Here is a 15,110-nt window from a genome sequence, read left to right on the forward strand (position 1 = left end):
CTTTTATGACAGATGGCAAAACCTTTTTGTCCCTTGTTCTATAACAATTGAAAAATTAAATTTTTTGCTTATAGTTATACTTTTAATTTAACATATGTGCATTCACACTGCAATGTAAGGCTTTGGTATGATTGAACCACAAGTAAAGGACAGCAACACTTTTCCAACTACAGTAAAACCTTGGTTTGAGAGCGTTTTGCAAGACGATCAAAAATTGTAAATACATTTTGACTTGATATACAAGCGATGTCTTGATATACAAGTAGTGTCATGTCACAACGGAGTATAAAACAGAACAGAGGCGCCTCTAAGTGTAGCAATATGGTTACATTTAATGAAGGTACAACATTTAGCAAGTCACATGGTTGATGATTAAAACAGGCACATCTAAGCATGGAGACCTCCGAGGTAAAGCTGTTCACATGGACCGCCTTCTGCACCACCATCAACATCATCCCCTCCACGCTGCACTCCACAAGCGCTTCAAGCTCTGCTTTCGAATCGATCTACTCCAGGGTAGTCTTCCCAGCCACGATTGCAGACTGACAGCGGTACAGCGGTGCGGAGGATGGTCTATGTAGACAGCTTTACTCCGGATGCCTGCATACTTAGATGTGCCTGTTTTAACCCTTTCATGACTAAGCCTATTTTTGACTTTTGGTGTTTACAAGTTAAAATCCATATTTTTTGCTAGAAAATTACATAGAGCCCCCAAACATTATATATATCTTTTAGTAGAGAATAAAATGGCGATTGTTGCAATATTTTACATCACACGGTATTTCTGCAGCAGTGTTTTAAACGCAACTTTTTGGGAAAAGGGACACTTTCATGAATTTGAAAAAAATGAAACAGTAAATTTAGCCCAATTTTTTTTGTATAATGTGAAAGATGATGTTACGCTGAGTAAATAGATACCAAACATGTCATGCTTTATAATTGCACGCATTCGTGGAATGGCGACAAACTACGGTACCTAAAAATCTCCATAGGCGACGCTTTAAATTTTTTTTACGGTTAACAGGTTAGAGTTACAGAGGAGGTCTAGTGCTAGAATTATTGCTCTCGCTCTGACGATTGTGGCGATACCTCAAATGTGTGATTTGAGCACAGTTTACATATGTGGGCGCGATTTCTGTGGTTTTTTTTTTACTGCACGAGCTCGCGGCGACTGGGCCCTTAAAAAAAAAAAAAATTTCTTATTTATTTTGATATTAATAAATTGTTTTAAAAAAAAATTGATCACTTTTATTGCTGTCACAAGGAATGTAAACATTCCTTGTGACAGTAATAGGTGGTGACAGGTAATCTTTATGGAGGGATTGGGGGTCTAAAAGACCCCCGATCTCTTCTTTGCACTTCAAAGTATTCAAATCGCCGTTTTCGGCGATTCTGAATACTGTATATTTTTATAAAACCGGCGCCATTGGCAGCTGAGTAAACGGGAAGTGACATCATGACATCGCTTCCGTGTTTACAATTAGGAGGCTGGAATGAAGCCGCTTAAGGCTTCGTTCCATACTGTCACTAGCCGCCAGAGGCGGCGGATTGTTGATCGGGCCTCCCGGTGGAACATGATGCCCGGTAAGAGCGGCGGGAAGCGGCGAGAGGGGGGGCGTCCCCTCCCGCTCCTCCGGTATAACAGCCGAGCGGCTTTTAGCCGCATTGGTTGTTATCACTGGAAAGCCGATCGTCGGCTCTAAAAAAAACAGTACCGGGATGATGCCTGCAGCTGTGGACATCATCCGGTATAGCCCCCGAAAGCCGAGTACACACATCTGCTTATGCTCGGCGGCAAGGGGTTAAGCATCAACCATGTCAGTTACTAAATGTTGTACCTTCATTAAATGTACCCATATTGCTACACTTTAGAGGCGCCTCTCTTCTCTTTTATACTCTGTAGCTCCTGCTGGATTTTGCTCCCCTTGTGGAGGCTTCCATTTGTGGATGGATATTTTATGGTTACACAACCTATCACATTGCTATATTTTTATATGGACTATAAACTGATGGACCTATGAATAAATGGTTGTGGAACGAATCATCTGCGTTTACATGATTTCTTATGGGGAAATTCGCTTTGAAATACAAGTACCGTATTTATCGGCGTATAACACGCACCCCAATTTAGGAGGGAATTTTAAGGAAAAAAAAACTTTTAGGAGGGAAGTTGAAGGGAAAAAAACTTACATTTAAATGCCCATCATTGCAGCCTTCTCAGTGCAGCCTTGCCCCAGTGCAGCCATGTCAGTGCAGCCTTCCCCAGTGCAGCCTTCCCCAGTGCAGCCTTCCCCAGTGCAGCCTTCCCCAGTGCAGCCTTCCCCAGTGCAGCCTTCCCCAGTGCAGCCTTCCCCAGTGCAGCCTTCCCCAGTGCAGCCTTGCCCCAGTGCAGCCTTCGATCCCCTGTCCCTGCCATCCTGGGCTTCAAAATCGCCGACCGCGATTTGAAAATGGCGCCGCCGGCGCCGAAATACACAGAGCCGGTCCTCGGCTCTTTCCGGCGGCTCTCGTTCACTTTCGGCTCCACTCCTAGTCCCGAGCGGAGCTATCCGAACCTAGCCGAGTAGGTTCGGATAGCTCCGCTCGGGACTAAGAGTGGAGCCAAAAATGAACGAGAGCCGCCGGAAAGAGCCGAGGACAGGCTCTGTGTATTTCGGCGCCGGCGGCGCCATTTTCAAATCGCGGTCGGCGATTTTGAAGTTGTGACAGCTCGGGATCGCAGGGGATCGGCGTATAACACGCACCTGCGACTTTCCCCTGATTTTAAGGGGAAAAAAGTGCGTGTTATACGCCGATAAATACGGTACTTTGTATTACAAGCATGTTTCTGGAACAAATTATGTTCGCAATCCAAGGTTTTACTGTAGTATTAAAAACGCCACATTAAAAACTTCCTGTTTCCTGCTCAGCCGATTGTTCCATTCCGATCATGAAGGTTTCGGTCCTTAGTATAAATTTAGACATTAGAAGGACTGAGAGGTGTAATGCGAATCTACTGATTTAGAAGCTTCCTGCACATACCGTATAGGCTCGCTCTCTTAGTACAGGGGAGGAACATTATATGCACCTTGCTTGTCTTGTGATAGTGCTTGCTCATGAAACAAAATCAGCTGTATGTTAAGTATTAAAACTTGGTTTAGGATTTATTTTCTATTTTTTATGGTGATGATGGGGTCGCTTTAAGAAACAGAGGATGTTTACAGCTAAAAAGGAATATTTATTGGCCTACAACATGTGCAGGGCCACTCAGAGGCCATGGAAGATCTAATGTTGTATTAGCAGTCCTCTGAGACAGGATGCGGGAAGTTTGGCTCACACAATACCTGGTTGTCACCATAACATTAAATAGAGAAATATTTTCTCCAACCATTAAAGTATTTTTTTTTTTATATATATATATATATATAATACTTCCCTAGGTGGATGCAGCATCAGATCGATGCTACAGCTGTCCCCCGGAATCTCTGCACTGAGAACCGAGCCACCAAACACCGCCGATGGCTCAGTTCTCTCCCCTCCCCGAGCGGAGAGATGCTGCCTGTCAGGGGGCACTGAATATTAAAAATGAATTAACATTTTCTTTCTCATACATCACGGGACACAGAGCCTCAGTAAATACTGATGGGTTATATAGGTATCACTAGGTGATTGGACACTGGCACACCCTAACCAGGAAGTTCAACCCCCTATATAATCCCTCCCCTTGCAGGGATACTTCAGTTTTTATGCTAGTGTCTTAGGTGTTGGACGTATAAAGATGTCCTGTGCTGAGCTCCAATGGGAATATCCTATATCCTATACTGGGGCAAGCCAGGCGAACTGGATCCATTTCAAAGTGTCCTTTCTAGGCCGAATTGGATGGTACCCGGGCCTCGTGTCCGAAGAAACGAGGTTTTACCTGTAACGCTTCCTCTTTTTAGAGAGCTGGACCCCGCATTTCAGAAAATGTTTTTTCTAGCCTTATTTCTGGCCGGGTGCTTTACAGGCCCAGAACTGCGGATCCCCCTATCTGTAGAGGGCCCTAGTCTCTGAAGGTTTTCCAAACGGAGCCCACCGTGAGAGGTGAAGATTGGGTCTGTGTAACAGAACCCTGCAGCTGGATAAGGTAAGGGAGATTCCACAGAATTTTTTAATTCTAGTAGGTTTCTCCTTTAAGGTAAATGCATGCTATGCCTATTGTCGCCACCGGAGGTTGCCAAGAGCACATACCTTCTCATGCTGATGTCTGTCTCAGTGTTTCACGCTGCACAAGCTCCTCCAGCCAAGCTCCAGGTAGGATGGGATGAGGGGTTCTCCTCTGGATATTCCCCCCAGAATAGGGGGAGGCCGCAGGTGGTTTGTGAGGCGGTAGTATACCGCACAATCACCGCCGCCGCCATTGCCACGTGCAGGTCCCATCACTGCCGGCCCCTCTCCTTTCCCACCCCCAGCCTTTCCTCCATGCTTGTCCAGGAAGGTCGGCTCGCGCGGGAAGCGCACGTTTTTGAAAAACGAGGGGGGGCGGGAGAGTGGGGGGGGGGGCGGAGCGTCAGCGCGTCCAGTGTGCTTAGACGCTCACATTGCCGGCCGCATGGCTTAAGAGGCACACTTTACAGGTGCACACAGCCTTTGGAGGGACACAGAGCTGACGGTCGCATGTAAAGTGGGACACAGGCATTCTCCTAGGCAGCATTTACTAAGGAAACACCAGACTGGGCATTTGGTAGCAGGGGCTTTTTTGCCGGACTACATCGCTCAGCAGTCAGTGTTCATTTTGTGATACCTCCACCTTGTTGCTTTGCACTATGGGTAGAAGAGGTTTAAATACCCCAAGAACCAGAGGCTCTAGGGGATCTCCTTCAGGTTCTGAGGACCCCCTGTCTGCAGCATCCTCCCCCCCTGAGGGGCCAGGGATGGCTAGCCAGGGAGAGCCGTTGGGGTCAGGGGCTACACCTGCTTCTGGCACTTCAGCCCCTGTATACATTACACGGGAGGTTTTTTCCTCAACCATTAATGGATTAGAGGAAAGATTAATGGCCGTGATCACATCTTCACTCAGTGGAAGAAAACGCACTAGGCCTTCCTCTGCTTCCCAGGACCCTCAGGCAGAGGAGCTCTGGGATAGGGGAGAAGAATCCCTTTCAGAGGATTGGGATGGCACGAATTATTCCTCTTCAGAGGAATCAGGTGGAGAGGGACCCTCTTCGGCTTCCCAAGAGGAGAAGGTCTTAGCACAGATCCTTGCTGGATTGGTCCGCTCCACATTTAAGTTGCCCGTATCTGAATCAGTTAAAGAACCCTCTTCTTCTTTGGGGTCACTGAAACCTCCTCAAACAGCACATGCTTTTCCTGTTCATAAGTTACTTGAAAAGCTCCTTTATTCTGAGTGGGATCACCCAGATAAATGTTTTTTTCCTCCGAAAAAGTTTTCAACACTTTATCCTATGGAAGAAAAGTTTATAAAAATGTGGGGAATACCGGCTGTTGATGCCGTCATCTCCTCCGTAAATAAAAACCTGACTTGTCCTGTAGACAATGCTCAGATGCTCAGGGATCCTGTGGATAAAAAAAAAAAATGGAGTCCCTGTTAAAGGATGTTTTCTCCTTAGCAAGTTCAGTGGCTCAACCTGCAGTAGCAGCGATTGGAGTCTCTCAATACTTAAGAGGCCCAGGGGTTGGCTAACCTTCCAGCGGCCTTATGTTTTGTTGTTGACGCCGTCAGAGATTCTATCATCCAAACCTCTCGTCTTTCACTTGGGTTGATGCATATACATAGAATCTTATGGTTGAGAAATTGGTCAGCTGAAGCACCATGTAAGAAGCTTCTGGCTGGGTTTCCATTTCATGGTGCAAGGTTGTTTGGAGAAGACTTGGATAAATATATCCAAAGGATCTCTTGTGGGAAAAGCACTCTCTTACCTGTTAAGAAAAAGAGTAAGCATCCCTCTTTCAAACGGACTCTTTCCCCAGCGCCAGGGGCATCAGCCTCCAGGCAGTCGCGACGGCCTCCTCCGTCTGGGTCAAGAAACAAGAGTCAACCCCAGGGACAAAAGAAGTCCTGGGGGAAGAAGTCTACTAGACAAGACACTAAGGCCTCTTTATGAAGGGGCTCGCTCGAGTGGGGGGAAGACTGCTACAGTTCTCAAAGCTCTGGCAGGAGGACTTCCAGGACAGATGGGTATTCTCCACAGTAACCTTAGGGTACAAGCTGGAGTTCCAAGAATTCCCCTCTCCTCGTTTCCTCAGATCAAGTGTCCCCAGAGATCCAGAGAAGAAGCAGTCGCTCCTTCTAGCGTTAGAGCGACTTTTGTCACAAGAGGTCATTATGCGGTTCCCGCAAAGGATCAAGGATTGGGTTTTTATTCCAACCTTTTTACGGTCCAAATGCCAAATGGGGATGTCAGACCCATTCTGGATCTAAGGGATCTGAATCGATTGCTAAGGATTTGGTCCTTCCGCATGGAATCAATTCGGACAGTAGTCTCCATCCTGCAGGGAGGAGAATTTCTGACATCGATAGACATCAGAGATGCATATCTTCATGTGCCCATTTTTCCTGCTCATCAGAAGTTTCTGCGCTTCAAGATAGGAGGGCGTCATTTCCAGTTTGTGGCTCTGCCTTTCGGGATAGCCACTGCACCCCGAGTGTTTACAAAGACCTTGGCTCCTCCTCTGGCCAGATTAAGGGCTCAAGGTATAACTGTCATAGCATACCTAGACGACCTGCTCTTGATAGACCGGTCGGTAACCTCTTTCAACGGGAACTTGAAGACCACAGTCAAGTACCTGGAACACCTAGGTTGGATTCTCAACCTAGAAAAATCTTTCCTAAAACCAGTAAGAAGACTGGAGTATTTGGATTTTATCATAGATACAAGCCAGGAGAAAGTATTTCTACCTCAGGCAAAGATCACTGCTTTAAAGGAGCTGATTCTGGTAGTCAGGACCAAGAAGGGTCCTTCTGTCCGCCTTTGTATGAGGCTGCTAGGAAAGATGGTGTCTTCATTCGAAGCAGTTCCCTATGCTCAGTTTCATTCAAGACTGTTGCAACACAGTATCCTGTCGGCCTGGAACAAGAAGGTTCAGGCATTAGACTTTCCGATGCACCTGTCTCATGCGGTGCGTCAGAGCCTCAATTGGTGGTTAATACCCGAAAACCTACAGAAGGGGAAATCCTTTCTTCCGGTGACCTGGATGGTGGTAACAACAGATGCCAGTCTGTCGGGTTGGGGAGCAGTTCTGGAACAGTCTGCGGTCCAAGGGTATGGTCCAAAAACGAGATAACCTTACCCATCAACGTTCTGGAGATCCGTGCGGTATATTTAGCCCTAAAGGCCTGGACTCTCAGGCTACAGGGTTGCCCAGTCAGGATCCAGTCCGACAATGCCACAGCAGTGGCTTATATCAATCATCAGGGAGGCACCAGGAGCCGAGCTGCTCAAAGAGAGGTGAACCAGATCTTAGTCTGGGCAGAGAAGCAGGTGCCATGCATATCGGCAGTCTTCATTCCAGGGATAGAGAACTGGCAGGTGGACTATTTAAGTCGCCAGCAGTTACTCCCAGGGGAATGGTCTCTGCATCCCGATGTCTTTTGGGCCATATGCCAAAGATGGGGGGTTCCAGATGTAGACCTCTTTGCATCCCGATTCAACAAAAAGATAGACAGATTTGTGGCAAGGACGAGGGATCCTCTTGCATGCGGGACAGATGCGTTGGTGATTCCGTGGCATCGGTTCTCACTGATTTATGCATTCCCGCCTATTCTGCTACTGCCACGACTCCTTCGCAGGATCAGGCAGGAAAGGAAGTCGGTACTTCTGGTAGCCCCCGCTTGGCCCAGGAGGACTTGGTATGCAGAAATAGTGAGAATGACAGTGGGTTCCCTGTGGACCCTACCGTTACGCCCAGACCTGTTATCTCAAGGTCTAGTGTTCCATCCTGCCTTACAAACGCTAAATTTGACGGTTTGGCTATTGAAACCCACATTCTGAAGAATCGTGGGCTTTCAGGTCCTGTGATATCTACCTTGATCAATGCAAGGAAGCCGGCTTCCAGAGTAATTTATCATAGAGTCTGGAAAGCTTATGTATCCTGGTGTAAATCCAGGGGTTGGCATCCCAGAAAATATGTCATAGGTAGAATTCTTGATTTTCTACATTTGGGATTAGAAAAGAAGCTGGCCTTGAGTACTATCAAGGACCAGGTCTCGGCCTTATCAGTATTATTTCAACGGCCACTTTGGTCCGAAACTTTATGCAGGGGGTGACGCGTCTTAATCCTCCGGTTAAGGTGCCCCTAAACCCCTGGGACTTGAACTTGGTTCTGTCTGTTTGACAGAAACAGCCTTTTGAACCAATACGTCAAATTCCCAAGGGTCTTGTTGACAAGAAAGTTAATTTTTCTGGTAGCCATCTCTTCTGCTAGAGTATCATTATTAGCAGCTCTTTCCTGTAAAGAGCCTTATTTGATTATACACAAGGATAGAGTGGTATTGCGCCCTCATCCTAGTTTTTTACTGAAGGTGGTTTCAGATTTTCATCTAAACCAAGACATTGTTCTGCCTTCCTTTTTTTCCACATCCCTGTTCTTTGGAAGAGAGGTCACTACATTCTTTGGATGTAGTTAGAGCAGTCAAGACCTATCTGGAAGCATCTGCTCAAATTCGCAAAACGGATGTTTTGTTCGTGCTGCCAGATGGTCCCAATAGAGGACAGGCAGCGTCAAAAGCTACCATTTCGAAATGGATTTGACAATTGATTATTCAGGCTTACGGTTTGAAACAGAAGATTCCTCCATTTCAGATCAAGGCACATTCCACAAGGGCTATTGGTGCTTCTTGGGCAGTGCATCACCGGGCCTCTATGGCTCAAATCTGCAAGGCCGCAACCTGGTCTTCAGTTCATACATTCACCAGATTCTATCAGGTGGATGTGAGAAGGCATGAGGATATCGCCTTTGGGCGTAGTGTGCTGCAGGCAGCAGTACAGGGTCCTCAGGTCTGATTGCACCCTACTTGGTTGTGGTTCCCCTCCCCTCAGGTAGCATTGCTCTGGGACATCCCATCAGTAATTACTGAGGCTCTGTGTCCCGTATTGTATGAGAAAGAAAATAGGATTTTTTCTAACAGCTTACTACCTGTAAAATCCTTTTCTTTCAATGTACATCATGGGACACAGAGGTCCCGCCCCTCGTCTAATACACTTATATTGCTTGGCTACAAAACTGAGGTATCCCTGCAAGGGGAGGGATTATATAGGGGGTTGAACTTCCTGGTTCAGGTGTGCCAGTGTCCAATCACCTAGTGATACCTATATAACCCATCAGTAATTACTGAGGCTCTGTGTCCCGTAATGTACATTGAAAGAAAAGGATTTTACAGGTAAGCTGTTATAAAAAATCCTATTTTTAGTTTGTGGTGTTTAGTAGTTCTGCTTTAAGGTGCTCTTGCTGGCGGTTGCATGCTAACATCATCACTTACAAGGCAGGGCATATTACCCTGCATTTTACATGAAGCCTTTTTCTGACAATTGTTGCTTACAAGTTAAAATCAGTATTTTTTGCTAGAAAATTACTTAGAACCTCCAAACATTGTATATATTTTTTAGCAGAGACCCTAGAGAATAAAATGCCAGTTGTTGCAATATTTTATGTCACACTGCGGCGGTCTTTCAAACACAACTTTTTTGGAAAAAATACACTTTGATGAATTAAAAAAAAAAAAAAACTAAACCGTATTATATTAGCCCTATTTTTTTGTATAATGTAAAAGCTGATGTGACGCCATGAGAATCGTGATCCTTATTCTAAGCAAAAAAATTGTGATTCTCATTTCAGCCAGAATCATGCAGCTCTACAACGTAGCGAAAACTCACATTGGGTTTGGGGTGTTTTGGAGCGTGTTCACTCATCACGCATAGGGCAATCCATTTACTTGAATGGGATGCCCTATGCATGACAATCGCCCCAGAGAAGATCCAGAACTTTTTTTGGAGAGCAGCATGGTGCGTTACCGCAGTTTCTGGTGACTTTGGCACACTTAGGAACCCCTAACATGTAATGACAACACAAGCATGATGCACATTTGCAGCATTTCTAAAACACCTGGCAAAGCACACATTTTCTGTGTAGTTTGCCATGCATTTGGAAACGCGCAGATGTGAATGAAGCCTTATTGTTCTTGTCTAAACGCATCAATTTCCCTTTCAGGCCCCATTCACATCTAGAGTAGTGAGAGCGCACGCCTTTTTTTTGCTCATATTTCCAGTGACACACATAGGGCAGCCTGCTGATTTCAAAAGGGCTGCACTACACCTGGCAAAGTAGCTTGTGGGACATTTTGTATGTTTTTTTTTTTTTTTTTTTTACTGCATTTGCAGCAAAAAATGTGCTTCTGTGTTTGGTGTGTCATTAAAAATTAATGATACGCAAAGGGTAGATGGTAATTTTAGGTGTGTAAATTTGGCCATACATTATACAATCTGATTGTACAATCTTTTCTAGGTATACCAAAATGATGTAATAGGAGGACACACCATCAATCCAATCACTCTGTATCCAATCAGGCAGGCTCTTGCACTAAATCGGGGGTGTCCCATGGGCTGCATTCAGCCCCAGGGAGTTTAGCTTGCAGCCTGAGTGTCTGTCTGAAGGGACGCTGGGGAAGCCAGGCAAAAGCACACATGGAGGAATGATGGGGGTGCTGTGAAAACGTAGTTGATGGGTGAAGGTGTGCTAATGAGGTCAGCTGGTAAACTCCTTCCTGGGTCTTACTGCCTAGTTTGTCCTGTCTGTATACCAGGAAGTTTCTGAAGCGATCTGCAAAATTTAGCCATGGATAAGTAAGGCCTTGTTTTCAAAATCAAAGAAAACATGTATTTTTGTGCAACAGAGGCACATTAATGGTATACTGGTACATAGGGGTGCTGGATTTTAGAAAGAAACTTAGTGAACTTAGCCTTTAACCACTTAAGGACCAGGCCTATTTTTATTTTTCAGACTTGGCGTTTATAAGTTTAAAATCATTTATTTTTGCTAGAAAATTACTTAGAACCCCCAAATATATATATATATATATATATATATATATATATATATATATATATATATATATATATATATATATATATATATATATATATATATATACACACACATACTGTCCTATGAGGCTGCATGACCCCTGACCCTCTGTCTGGTCAGTCCTGTGTTGATTACATGCACGTTCCCAAGGAAAAAATCAACTCTCTAGCAATAGAGTTAAGCTTTAAAACCAACGTTTTTAGCTGAAATGACGCAATGGTTCATTAGTGTAAACATGCAAAGCATAACGATTTCTTATTGATCACACTAAACAGTTGAAGAGCTACACACACACGTATGAGGAAATAAATGCAGCGTCGGAGTTGATAACCCTGCCTGCCCTGCCTTACAGTATCACATTTTTCCGAGAGGTGGAGTCGGCCTTTTATAGGCTTCATTGTTGTCTCTGGCATTGTTCAATCACAACTGCTGTTTGAACAAGAGCTGTTTGCTTGGAAAAGTTGTGATATGAACCATATCAGCTTAAATCCCTCCATGTTTTCATAGTCAAATGTGGTGAAATGTGAGCAAACGCAGAGAGCGTGTCAGTAGTGGCGCTCAGACTGGCTCTAGATGAGAAGATGGGAAGGAGTTGGAGTGATAAAATAATATTAATAATACAATGTACACCACATATATAAAAGAAAATTGAGTAATTGACAACATGTGGTTTGGAAATTTTTAGCACTTTAGCTGTGAATTTTCACTAGATTGTCAAAAGTATTAGGACACCTGCCTTTACACATGAACTTTAATGGCACCCCAGTCTTAGTCCGTAGGGTTCAATATTGAGTTGGCCCACCCTTTGTAGCTATAACAGCTTCAACTCTTCTGGGAAGGCTGTGCACAAAGTTTAGGAGTGTGTCTATGGGAATGTGTGACCATTCTTCTAGAAGTGCATTTGTGAGGTCAGGCACTGATGTTGGGGGAGAAGGCCTGGCTTGCATTCTCTGCTTTAATTCATCCCAAAGGTGTTCTATCAGGTTGAGGCCAGGACAGTCAAGTTCCTCCACCCCAAACTCTCTCATCCATGTCTTTATGGACCTTGCTTTGTGCACTGGTCCAAATCATTTGGTGGAGGGGGGATTATGGTGTGGGGTTGTTTTTCAGAGATTGGGCTTGGCCCCTTAGTTTCAGTGAAGGGAACTCTTATGGCGTCAGTATACCAAGACATTTTGGACAGTTTCATACTCCCCACTTTGTGGGAACAGTTTCCAACATGACTACACACCAGTGCACAAAGCAAAATCCATAAAGACATGGATGAGTGAGTTTGGGGTGGAGGAACTTGACTGGCCTGCAGAGTCCTGATCTCAACCTGATAGAACACCTTTGGGATAAATTAGAGTGGAGACAGCGAGCCAGGCCTTCTCCTTCCACATCAGTACCTGACCTCACAAATGCGCTTCTTGAAGAATGGTCAAACATTCCCATAGACACACTCCTAAATGTGTTATAAAATATCTTGCTAAAACCCCTATTGCAGGGAATGATTTTAATTTGATGAATTTATTCTAAAACGTTAGGGGATCCAGAGGATTGTACAGTAAATGGCATTCTCTTGCCATCATTTTTGGGCAGGTGTACCCACTTAAACTACTGTCTTGGGCGTCATCACCCATCTGAATGAGCCCTGTCCAGGATGCTGAGCTGCTCTTTTTCTGCATCTACCTTCGCCTTGGAGCTGCATGCACGCAGACAATACAAGTAGATGCAGAGGCTGCAAGGACACAGCCACATGTCCGCATTTGATTTTAATTTGATCTCTACCAATTGCAGGGACAGAAGCACAACTCGGGAAGCAGATATCTGCGTCCAGTACTCTTTTTCGTCCTTGTCTCTGTATGGATTTAAACCCTGGCACGTGGAGTAAGATGCGTACAGCCACTGCGTCTCTCAAGCTGTAATTGATTTTGACAGGCTGGCTGCACGGAGCTACTTTCATTCCCTCGGTATGCATACACAACCCCCTGCACAGAGGTCTATGCACCTGCGTGATTGCAGCCTTTAACTGCTTTCACACTGATCCACGGCAGAAACGCATGTGCGTTTTTGCCACGTTTTCCATTGCTATAAGCGGCAAGGTGTGTTTTTAGTGCCTTCATTTTTTTTTTTTTACTTCGCAAACATGCTCCAAAAATGCTGCAAGCAGGATTTTTTTCACCGCAACGGAAGTGCACTGTGCACTGCCCCAGTGTGAACACATTCAATGATTTTAAAGGGAAGCATTTTTCTTGAGCTTTTCAGGCTGGGTTCACACTGGTCCGACAAACGCTCCGACATTGGGAGCTCATGTCGCATGACGTGTGAAATGTAATGTTTCCCTATGGGAGCCGTCCTAACTGGTCCGACACAAGTCGTTCCGACTTTAGAAATGCTCCCTGTACTACTTTGGTCCGACTTTGATCCTACTTCAGCCTATTGACTATCATTGAAGTCGGATCAAAGTCGGATTGCCGTCTCGCATGATCCGACTTCGGCACGCGACTTGTGCTCAGATCATCTTGAGGGGGAACTCCGCGCCAAATTTTAGATAAAAATCCGGCATGGGTTCCCCCTCCAAGAGCATACCAGGCCCTTGGGTCTGGTATGGAACTTGAGGGGAACCCCCTACGCCGAAAAAGCGGCATGGGGGTCCCCCCCAATCCATACCAGACCCTTATCCGAGCACGCAGCCCGGCCGGACAGGAATGGGGGTGGGGACGAGCGAGCGCCCCCCCCCCTCCTGAACCGTACCAGGCCGCATGCCCTCAACATGGGGGGTGGTGCCTTGGGGGAGGGGGGCGCGCTGCGGCCCCCCCACCCCAAAGCACCTTGTCCCCATGTCGATGAGGACAAGGGCCTCTTCCCGACAACCCTGGCCGTTGGTTGTCGGGGTCTGCGGGCGGGGGGCTTATCGGAATCCGGGAGCCCCCTTTAATAAGGGAGCCCCCAGATCCCGGCCCCCCACCCTATGTGAATGAGTATGGGGTACAGCGTACCCCTACCCATTCACCTAGGAAAAAAGTGTCAATTTAAAAAAAAAACACTACACAGATTTTTAAAGCATTTTATTAGACAGCTCCGGGGGTCTTCTTCCGACTTCGGGGGTCTCTCCGGTTCTTCTCCACGCTCTCCGGATCTTCTGCCGGGCTCCTCCGCTCTCTTCTGCTCTTTTGCCGCTCTTTTGCTAAAGCGGAGGAGCCTGGTCTTCTGCCTTCTGCCTTCTGCCTTCTGCCCTCTTCTCCTGATGTTGACACGACGCTCTCTGGGGCTAGAATGCTCTCTGTGCGCTCTGCTCTGACTTATATAGGCGGTGACCCCGCCCCCTTATGCCGTCACAGTCCCTGGGCATGCTGGGACTATGACGGCATAAGGGGGCGTGGTCATCGGGTGATGACCACGCCCCCTAAAACGTCACAGTCCCAGCATGCCCAGGGACTGTGACGGCATAAGGGGGCGGGGTCACCGCCTATATAAGTCAGAGCAGAGCGCACAGAGAGCATTCTAGCCCCAGAGAGCGTCGTGTCAACATCAGGAGAAGAGGGCAGAAGGCAGAAGGCAGAAGGCAGAAGACCAGGCTCCTCCGCTTTAGCAAAAGAGCGGCAAAAGAGCAGAAGAGAGCGGAGGAGCCCGGCAGAAGATCCGGAGAGCGTTGAGAAGAACCGGAGAGACCCCCGAAGTCGGAAGAAGACCCCCGGAGCTGTCTAATAAAATGCTTTAAAAATCTGTGTAGTGTTTTTTTTTTTTAAATTGACACTTTTTTCCTAGGTGAATGGGTAGGGGTACGCTGTACCCCATACTCATTCACATAGGGTGGGGGGCCGGGATCTGGGGGCTCCCTTATTAAAGGGGGCTCCCGGATTCCGATAAGCCCCCCGCCCGCAGACCCCGACAACCAACGGCCAGGGTTGTCGGGAAGAGGCCCTTGTCCTCATCGACATGGGGACAAGGTGCTTTGGGGTGGGGGGGCCGCAGCGCGCCCCCCTCCCCCAAGGCACCACCCCCCATGTTGAGGGCATGCGGCCTGGTACGGTTCAGGAGGGGGGGGGGCGCTCGCTCGTCCCCACCCC

At 46.6% G+C, this 15,110-nt stretch overlaps 1 protein-coding gene across 2 annotated transcripts in view; it reads left to right on the plus strand.

Moving 5' to 3' along the window:
- RABGAP1L (RAB GTPase activating protein 1 like) overlaps positions 1-15,110 on the plus strand; it is a 595,387-nt gene that overhangs the window by 55,410 nt on the left and 524,867 nt on the right. The window lies entirely within an intron of this gene.

This window comes from Aquarana catesbeiana, linkage group LG07, assembly GCF_042186555.1.
Source record: "Aquarana catesbeiana isolate 2022-GZ linkage group LG07, ASM4218655v1, whole genome shotgun sequence".
Lineage (NCBI taxonomy): Eukaryota > Metazoa > Chordata > Amphibia > Anura > Ranidae > Aquarana > Aquarana catesbeiana.